The 10,675-nt window shown below is 46.4% G+C and overlaps 1 protein-coding gene across 1 annotated transcript in view; it reads left to right on the plus strand.

Annotated features, from left to right (window-relative positions):
* KCNK6 (potassium two pore domain channel subfamily K member 6) overlaps nt 1-10,675 on the plus strand; it is a gene marked incomplete in the record, with an annotated part of 15,473 nt that overhangs the window by 3,059 nt on the left and 1,739 nt on the right.

Here is a 10,675-nt window from a genome sequence, read left to right on the forward strand (position 1 = left end):
TTATTATTATTGCACATGAGTGTTGCCAGAGAGTGAGAGAGGAAAAGTGAGAATGCAAGCTACCAGGTCTGGGACTCAAACCGTGGTCGGCCATGTGGGAATTCCAGCGTCTTAACCACCACACCACCTGCTGACCCAGAATTAGTTTAATTTTTATTTATTATTTTATTTTTAAAAGAGATTTTTGCTATAGGGCATGTGTACACACTGAAGAGCCAGAGACAGAAGTGAGAAATTACCTCCCCGGGGGATGGCCATGCCACAATCCCTTCTCCTCCTTTCTATAAGGATTTGGGCAGGTGTGTGTGTGTGTGTGTGTGTGTGTGTGTGTGTGCGCGCGCACGCCCAAAATCCTGAGAGGAGAAGGGATTGTGGCATGGCCATCCTGCCAGGGGATGATTTCTCACTTTCTGTCTTTCCAGCAAGTGTACACACCCTATATCTAAAATCTCTCTCAAAAAAAGAAAAGATAGAAAGGAAGCCACCAAGTCTAAGACTCGAACCAGAGTCAGCCATGTAGAAGTATAGTACCTTAACTACAATGCCATCCGCTGGTCCCTCCTTTTTTTTTTTTTTTTTTTTTTTAGGATTATTTATTTCTCCACATGTGTGCAAGAGAGAGAGAAAGCACCCACAGTAGGGTCTTTTTTTTTTTTTTTTTTTGAGAGGTTTTTGCGATAGGGTGCGTGCGCTCGCCAGACAGAGAGACAGAAAGCAAGAAATCACCCCCCAGGGGGGATGGCCATGCTGTAATCCCTTCTCCTCCATTCTCCTCTCGGGATCTTGGGCACACACACACACGTGCCTGGCGTGAGTTTTAAGCCACCGGGTCTGGGACACGAACCGTGGTCGACTACGTGGGAGTCCAGTGACATAGCCATTACGCTAACTGCTGGTCCCAGTAGGGTCTTCATATCACATGACTCACTCTGGCCCTTAGCCAACTCCAAATCATGGGCAGGTATGTGGCCAGCATACTCAGGGAGGTCTCTGGACTTGAACTAGGAACCTTATCATGCGGATTGCTTAATAGAACATTGCCTTTTACCTCTGCACCACTGTCTGGTCCTAGAATTCCATGCTGTTGACCAACATACCACACTACTTGGCATGAAGAAGAATGATGTATGCGCTGTAATAAAAAAGTAAAAGAGGGAAAAAAAGGAGAGAATTTTTTGCTATAGGGTGCATGCACTCACCAGAGAGACAGAGTCAGAAAGCAAGAAATCACCCCCCAGGGGGAACGACCAGGCCGTAGTCCCTTCTCCTCCATTCTCCTCTTGGGGTTTTGGGTATGCACGTACATGCCCCCAATGTGAGTTTTAAGCTGACAGGTGTGGGAATTGAACTAAGGTCAACTATGAGGGGGTCCAGCTAGTTCTCCCCAAGAAGTATACTGATGCTTATTAAAAATGCAAAGTTATGGGACCAGCAGGTGGTGTGACGGTTAAGTTGCTGGGCTCCTATATGGTTAACCACAGTTTGAGCCCTGGACCCAGTGGCTTGAAAATCATACCAGGCATGTGTGTGTGTGTGTGCGTGTGTGTGTGTGTGTATGTGCATGCATGTGCATGCTGAAAATCCCAAGAGAAGAATAGAGGAGAAGGGATTGTGGCATGACCATCCCCCCCACCCAGGAGAGATATCTCACTTTTTCTCTCACTATCTCTATCTCTGTGTGTCTCTCTTCAGCAAACGCACGTGCCCTATGGTAAAAACCTGAAATTGGGGCTAGCAGGTGGCGTGATGATTAAGGGCGCTAGACTCGCACATAGTTGACCATGGTTTGAGTCCCAGACCTGGCACACAGGCGCTTGTGCATGCATGCCCAAGAGCCCGAGAAGAGAATGGAGGAGAAGGGATTGTGGCATGGCCATCCCCCCTGGGGAGTGATTTCTCGCTTTCTGTCTCTGTCTCTCTCTCTTTCTGGTGAGCGCACGCACCCTATAGGGAAAACCTAAATAAATAAATAAATAAATAAATAAATAATGGCCAACCACGGTTCGAGTCCCAGACCTGGTGGCTAGCTTTCTCACTTCCTCTTTCTCTGTGTGTGTGTCTCTCTCTGGTCAAATTAAAATAAATGAATGAGTAAATAAAATGAAATAAAAATAATTCTTTAAAAAATAAATAAATAAAGTTAAGTAAAATAATTTTTAAAATGATTTAATTTTATTTATTCTTTCAATCCTTTTTATTTGACCAGAGAAATACACACAGAGAGAAGGAAAGTGAGAAAGGAGGCCACCAGGTCCAGGACTTGAACCATGGTTGGCCATGTGGGAGTGTCCAGTATCTTAACCACCACACCACCCGCCAGTCCCTAAATAAAATATATTTTTTTAAATCCTGAAGTTTTAAAATAATTTAAAAAGCCGTGTTATTGCAAGAGAGGAAAGATTTGCAAATGCAGAGAGACTGCACTCGACTTTAAATATAGCGGAGACAACTGAAGGATTGATAGCTGATGGCCAGAATGACTGTCAGTGGATGGAAAATTACTAAGAAGGGCATCAGGTGTGTGTGTGGGGGGTTCTTGCTAAAGCTGGTATAACAAGAATCAATCTTTCTTTCTTTCTTTCTTTCTTTCTTTCTTTCTTTCTTTCTTTCTTTCTTTCTTTCTTTCTTTCTTATTGGAGAGGTTTTTGTTATAGGGCACGTGTGCTCACCAGAAAAAGAGAGAGAGACAGAGAGACAGAAAGCGAGAAATCACCCCCCAGGGGGGATGGCCACACCACAATCCCTTCTCCTCCATTCTCCTCTCAGGATCTTGGTTACACACGCACACGTGCCTGGCGTGAATTTAAACCATTGTATCCAGGACTCAAACCACAGTCAGCTACATGGGAGTCCATTGCATAGCCATTATGCCAACTGCTGGTCCGAACAAGAATTTTTTTAAAGTGTATCCATAAGTGAGATAGGGAGACAGCACCTGCAGCAGGGTCTCCATGCCACGATCCACCCCCAGCCTCAGCCAGCCATGCATAGTGGGCATGTGTGTGCCTGGAGTATTCAGGGAGCTATCTAGATGCAAACTCGGAACCTTCTCATGTGCTTCAGCTTCACAGAGAGTAGTGTGCTACCCTCCAGCCCCTTGCTAGGGAGGCCAGCACATGGTATAGCAGTTATGTTGTTGAACTCCCACATGGCCAACTGCAGTTTGAGTCCCAGAATGGCGACTTGAAAATCATACCAGGGAGTGTATGCATGCATGCCCAAGATCCCAGGAGAAGGAAGAAGGGACTGAGGCATGGCTAACCTCCCGGGGGGGGGGGGGATTTCTTACTTTCTCTCTCACTGTCACTGTTTCCCTCTCTCTGGTGAGTACACATGCCCTAAGCCCAAAACCTCTTAAAAAAAAAAAAAGATTCTTGCTAAAGACGGACTAAGAATTTAGCTATCAAGAGAAATGAGGAATTTAATCTAGGGTAGGAGGATTCTTAGGCTTCTTGCTAAAACTGGGCCTAGTCAAGAACAGGGCTCAGGTAGCCAGACTGAAGTGTGAACAAAGAGGATATTTTTGTCAGTGTGAAGTGCTGGTCACAAGGACTGATGTTTGTTTATTGAGCCTCAGTTGTCGTTGCGATTAGAGCTAGGAGTCCTGAATGTATTCAGGGAGACCTCTTCTCAATGTCCCTCATTTAGTTATAGACCCAAGTCTTTTTGTTTTATTATTTTGGAGAGGTTTTTGCTATAAGGTGCGTGCGCTCGCCAGACAGACAGAAACAAAGACATAGAAAGCGAGAAATCACTCCCCGGGGGAATGGCCACGCCACAATCCCTTCTCCTCCATTCTCCTCTCGGGGTCTTGGGCACACACACACACGTCCCCAGCGTGAGTTTTAAGCCACCGGGTCCAGGACTCGAACCGTGGTCGACTACATGGGAGTCCAGCCACATAGCCATTACGCTAACTGCTGGTCCCATAGGCCCAAGTCTTTGTGGGACCTGGAATCGATTCAGGTTGCCTTGCTATGACTGAGGCTAAGGGTGAGGTGGGGTGGTCCTACCCAGAACTGGGCCTCAGCAGAGAGGAAGCGAGCCTTACAGTCATTGTAATACCGTCTTCTCACTAAGTGCTATGCCCTGTCCCAACCTGGTGGGATTACTACCATATTTGAGGAAGGGATTATTTACAAGCCTTTTTTTTTAAAAAAAATTGTTTTTTAAGAATTATTTATTTTATTTTATTTATTCATTCATTTTATTTACTTATTTATTTTAATTTGATCAGAAAGACATAGAGAGAGAGAGTGGAAGAAGGAAAGTGAGAAAGCAAGCCACCAGGTCTGAGACTCGAACCGTGGTTGGCCATGTGGGAATCCAGTGCCCCCATCCACCACACCACTTGCCGATCCCGCCTTTTTAAAAATTTTTAAAGGTGTTTCAGGACCAGCAGGTGGTGTGCTGGTTAAGGCGCTGGACACTCCCGGACCTGGTGGCTTCCTTTCTCTCTTTCCTTCTCTCTCTCTCCGTGTCTCTCTCTGGTCAAAATTTAAATAGATGAAGGAATAAATAAAATTTAAAAAACAAATAATTAAAAAAAAATTTTTTTAAAAGGTTTTTGCCATAAAGCATGTGATCTCTTCAGAGAGAAAGAGAAAGACAGAGAGAGAGTGAGAGGAGATGTAAGAAATCACCCTCGGGGGAAAGTGAGGAATCACCCTCCAAGGGGATGGCCATGTGCCATCCCGCCTTCATTTTCTTGGGATTTTGGCCACGCACATGCACACCTGGCCACTAGGTCCAGGACTCAAACTGCAGTTGGCCATGTGGGACCTTAACCACTACGCCACCTGCTGGCCTCCCCTACAAGCCCATTTTTGCAGAGTAGGAAGCAGGCTGAGAGGAGTCACTTGGCCAAGGTATGTAGGGGAGCAAATGTCAAAACAGCTTTTTTTAAAAATCTTTTTTTTTAAAAAAGAAAAAAAAAATCTTTTTTTTTTAAATTCATGATAGAGCACATGTGTGAAAGGGAGAGAGAGAAAGAGAGAGAGCTGGATGGGCACCATCTACAGGTCTGAAAACACTGTTTTGGACTCAACCCTTTGAGGTAATTTTTTAAAAAATTATTTTTAGAATTATTTTTTAAAGAATTATTTTATGTAACTTTATTTGTTTGTTTATTTTAATTTGATCAGAGAGAGACAGAGTGAGAGAGAGAGAGGGGGAAAGTGAGAAAGCAAGCCACCAGGTCCAGGACTCGAACCACCATTGACCATTTGAGAACCCAGCACCTTTAACCACCATGTCACCTGCTGCCCTAGAATTATTTTGTTTAACTTTATTTATTTACTTTTAATTTGACTAGAGAGAGAGAGACACAAGAGAAGGCAGACTGCCAGGTCCTGGACTCGAACCTCAGTCGGCCATGTGGGAGTCCAGCACCCTTAACCACCACGCCATCTGCCAGCCCCTATTTAGTTATTTTGTTTCATTTGTTATATTATTTTTATTTGACTAGAAAGAGAGAAAGAGAAAGCAAGTCACCAGGTCTGGGACTTGAACCACAGTCGGCCATGTGGGAATCCAGCACCTTTATCCACCACGCCACCTGCTGGCCCCTTGAGATAAGTTGAGGCTCATAAGCCCCATCCTATTGTATGAGTTTTCTATTTATAAGGATTTCATATCGTTTGCAAACCTGTCATTTCAGCCAGGCTGCTGGACTTTCTTCAACAAAATCTTTGTACTAAGGAGGGTTGGAATCACGAACAATAACTTTGGCTTCCAGTTTTTTCAATATGATAGTTTACTTTTTGCTCACTGCGATATTATGATATAGGGGAGGATTTCAAAAGGAAGAAATGGAATTCAAGTGTGAGTTTATTTTGGTACCAAAAAATTGAAATCCATGTATAGTTTTTTCATAACATTATATTTTCCATAAGCTTTAAAATATGCATATTATGAGAAAATTATGCATGGAGTGAGCTTTTTTTTTCCCCCACCAAAATAACCCTGTACATGAATTTCATGTTTCCACGAATGTTTTAAAGTCTTTGTATATACATTTTGGCTTTCATCCCTGGTGCCTGGTTCGTAAGTATCTGGCCTCTGTCCTTGGTTCCTGAGGCAGCTAAAGAATAGCTTCGGAGAAGAAGGCGAAAGGCAGTCCTTGTCACTGTGGTAGGCTGAGCGTGCTGATGTCTATGGTGCTGATGTATACCGTCATTCAGAGAGACCTCTTCCCTGTGTCCATTTTGTCATAGGCCCGTCATCGTGGGACCTAGAAATGATCCAGGTAGCCTTGCTATAATTGCAGCCGAGGGTGAAAGTAGGGTGGTCCTACCCAAAACTGGGAATCAGGAGAGAGGAAGCGACCATCTCCTGCCCTCCTTTAATTGTGTTTTAGATAATTTTTGCTATAGGGCACATGCGATCACCAGAGAGAAAAGGACAGACAGAAAATGAGAAATCACCTCCCCCCCAGGGGGATGGCCATGCCACAGTCTCTTCTCCTCCATTCTCCTCTCGGGATCTTGGGCATGCACACACAAGCGCCCAGCGTGAATTTTAAGCCACCAGGTCCAGGACGCAAACCGCAGTCGACTATGTGGGAGTCCAGCGACATAGCCATTACGCTAACTGCTGGTTCCCCAAACAAGGCCCTTTTTCTCCCCAAGACAGGCCATGGAAACTAGCCCAAGGTAGGTCATAGAAACTACTCTTCCCTGCCTTGCTTTACTTTGTTCTTTTTTCTTCTCTTTTATTTCCTCTTCCTTTCCTTTCCTTGTGCACAAGATACCAAGAGTCTGGATAGGCCTTGCTGGTTTTTCCCACCCAGCCTGTTGACATTTCATGCCTATGCAATAAATTATTTTTTTAAACTACTTATTTAATTTTATTTATTTTTTTTATTAAAATTATTTTTTGGGGGGGACCAGCAGTTAGCATAATGGCTATGTCGCTGGGCTCCCGTGTAGTTGACCACGGTTTGAGCCCCAGACCCGGTGGCTTAAACTCACAACGGGCACGTGTGCGTGCATGCCCATGATCCCGAGAGGAGAATGGAGACAGGATTGCGGTGTGGCTGTCCCCCTTGGGGGGTGATTTTTCGCTTTCTGTCTCTCTGTCTCTCTCTGTCTCCCTGGAGAGTGCACACACCCTGTAACAAAAAATAAAAATCTCAAAAAAATTATTTTTTTACTAAATTATATAAAAGACAGAGACAGAGCAACAGAAAGTGAGAAATCACCCCCCCCCCGGGGGGGGTGGCCATGCCACCATCCCTTCTCCTCCATTTTCCTCCCGGGGGGATCTTGGACACACACGCACACGCAGCAGGCGTGAGTTTAAGCCACTGGGTCCGGGACTCGAACCATGGTTGACTACATGGGAGTCCAGCAACATAGCATTTATACCAGCTGCTGCCCCCCCATTTTTTAAATTTGCTATAGGGCACCAGAGTGAGAGAGAGAAAGAGGGAAAGTCAGAAAGCAAGTCGGCAGGTCTAGGACTCAAACCAAGGCCAGCCATTTGAGAATCCAGCACCTTAACCACCACACCATCTGCTATTCCACGCATGAAGTCTTCTTAAAGATTCCCAGAGGACAGGGTTCGGAGGGCTTTGGAAAGTTGAACATGTGGAAGATCCTGGAGAGTGGCACACCTGGAGTGGGCATGGACATGCCACCGCTTCCCACGTGCCTTGCCCTGAGCGTCTCTCCATCTATACCCTTCGCAGTGTCCTCTACAATAAACGGGCTTCCCTGAGTTCTGCAGGCTGCTCTAGCAAACGAATCAAACCTGAGGAGGGAGGGGGCCATGGGAACCCTGGTTTCTAGCCTGTAGATCAGACGCACAGGTAACACAGCCTGGGGCTTTCAGCTGGCATCTGAAATGGGGGGAGGGGTTGGGAGTTGAGTCCTCAGCGGGTGGGCTCTGATGCTGTGGCAGGTGGACAGCATCAGAATGGAATGGAACGAGGATGCCAGCTGCTGTCTGCTGCAGAAATAATTGCTTACTGTTGGGGAGAACCCCCGAACACACTTGGTCACAGAAACCTGTGTTGATGGTGTTGTGATAGCAGAGAATGAAGTTTTTTTGTTTGTTTGTTTTTCAGTTGCCAGCGAGTGCTTGTGCTCACCAGAGAGAGACAGAGAGAGGGAGACAGGGAGAAAGCACCCTGGCCCCCCAAGTGGGGCTGGTTGCAGCACAATCCCTTCTTCGTTTCTCTATACCGTCAGGATATGGGGCACGCGTGCATGTATACCTGGTGTGTTTTTCCACCTCCTGGGGTCAATATTTGAACCATGGATCGCCATCTGGGATCCAGCTCCCTTAACAATGGGGCCCGAACAAACATCTTGTTTCATGTACTCACATTCAAGGTAGTCCAGGACTGGAATGGTGCTATGTGGTTAGAGACTCAGGTTCCTTTTTGACAAACCCTTCGTGGTCCTCTATAACTGTCCAGTGCAGTTTCCATTCCCAAGGACCAAAATGCCTGCTTGGCTCCAGCCTTTATGTCTGTATTCCAACCAGCAGGAGAAGAGAGTAAAGAGAGAGATCCTCTCTTCCCGTGCCCTTCTTGGAAGTTGCTTCATTCTTTCATGTATTTCTCATCCATCAGAAATTAGTCACAGAGTCAAACCTAGCTGTAAGGGAGAAGGGAATATCCTTATTCCATGTGGTCATGTGTCTTCCCCCCAAAAAAGGGGGGGATTCTTTGTTTTGTTTATCAATTTTTTATTGTAAAATAAACATAGCATAAAATTTACCTAATTACTATTATTAGTTTTTTTGCTACACGGTACATATACTTGTCATTGAGGAAGGTGAGAACTTACCCCCTGGGGGGACGGCCATGCCACAATCCCTTCTCCTCCATTCTCCTCTTGGGATTTTGGTATGCAAACACAGGTGCTCGGCCACTGGGTCCAGGACTTGAACCATGGAGTCGGCCATATGGGACTCAGCATCTTAACCTCCAAGTTGTCTGTTGGCCCTTAGCATTATTATTATTATTATTAAGGTTTTTACCATAGGGGATGTGTGCTCGCCAGAGAGTGACAGATACAGTGAGAGTGAAAGTGAGAAATCACCTCCCAGGAGGATGGCCACACCACAATCCCTTCTTCATTCTCCTCCTGGGATTTTGGGCATGCATGCACATGTGCCCAGGGTGAATTTTCAAGCTGCCAGGTCCGGGACTCAAACCATACTTAGTGAGAGTCTAGCACGTTACCCTCATGTCACCTGCTGGCTCCTTAACCTTATTTTTTAACCGTATAATTCAGTGGCAGTAAGTATATTCATATTGTGCACCCAGCACTACCATCCAATTCCAGAACTCTTCGTTTTGCAAAACTGAATCTTTGTGTGCATTGAACAGACTTCTCGCTTTCCTCTTCCCTAGTCTCTGGCGACCTCCATTGTATACCTAGACCACATTTTGTTCATCGATTAATCAGTCAGTGGAAACTTGGGTTGCTCCCATTTTTTGGCAGTTGTGAATAATGCCACTGTGAACATGGGTATACAGATCTCTCTTTGGGACCATGCTTTCATTTTTATTTTATTTATTTATTTAAACTGCTAGGGGGTGCAGGTCCTTGTCAGAGAGGCGCTGCAATCCTTTCTTCTCCATCCCGTTGGGACGTGGGGCACATACACACATGGGGCTGCCAGGGCCAGGATTTGAACCACACTATCTGCCACATGTGATCCGGCTCTCTGAACCATTAGGCCATGGAGCTGACCTACTTTTTTTTTTTTTGGAGAGATTTTTGCTATAGGGTGCGTGCGCTCACCAGACAGAGAGAGACATAGAGACAGAAAGCAAGAAATCACCCCCCATGGGGGATGGTCACGCCGCAATCACTTCTCCTCCATTCTCCTCTTGGGATCTTGGGCACGTACGCACATGTGCCCGGCCTGAGTTTTAAGCCACCGGGTCCGGGATGTGAACCGCGGTCAACTACATGGGAGTCCAGTGACATAGCCATTACGCTAACTGCTGGTTCCCGGAGCTGACCTACTTTTGATTATACTTTTTAAAAAATCTTTATTTATTCGTTCATTTATTTTAGTTTGACCAGAGAGAGACACACAGAGAGAGAGAGAGACGGGAAGTGAGAAAGCAAGCCACCAGGTCCAGGCATTGAACCGTGGTCAGCCATGTGGGAGTGTCTAGCACTTTAACCACCATGCCACCTGCTGGTCCCCCTACTTTGGGTTATTTTGAGTAAATTTAAAATGGGACTCTTTTTGTGTGGAGACCTGGTAGAGGCGGATGTGCCATGATGAAGACTTTGTCTTTCTACCTGAGTGACATGGAGCCAAGTAGGGCTCTGAGCAAGGGAGGGGCATGCCTTAACTGAGGGGTTCACATGTGCCCTTTGGGTGAACAGACTGTGAAACTGGGGCTGGGAAGTGAGGCCCAGAGGCTGCTGTAGTGGGCAGGACCTGGGTGGGGGCCATGGGAGTAGGTGGGGGGCAAGGAGGCCATTGGAGCCCCGGCCGAGCCCTCCGCTTCCCTGACACAGAATGTGGGTGAGTGCCACGGGTGAGTCAGGGCCTGGGCATCGGAAGCATGGACCGCCATCACCGGGCAGGAGAGAGAGTGAGGAGGGCGGGCTGGGAGGAAACCGGCTGGGTTCAGGGCGTCACAGATGCGGCCGTGGCACCGAGTGGGCAAAGGGTGTCCCTTCCGCCCCCAGGCTACGGG

The sequence above is a fragment of the Tupaia chinensis genome, unplaced genomic scaffold (assembly GCF_000334495.1).
Source record: "Tupaia chinensis unplaced genomic scaffold, TupChi_1.0 Scaffold138910_1, whole genome shotgun sequence".
NCBI lineage: Eukaryota > Metazoa > Chordata > Mammalia > Scandentia > Tupaiidae > Tupaia > Tupaia belangeri.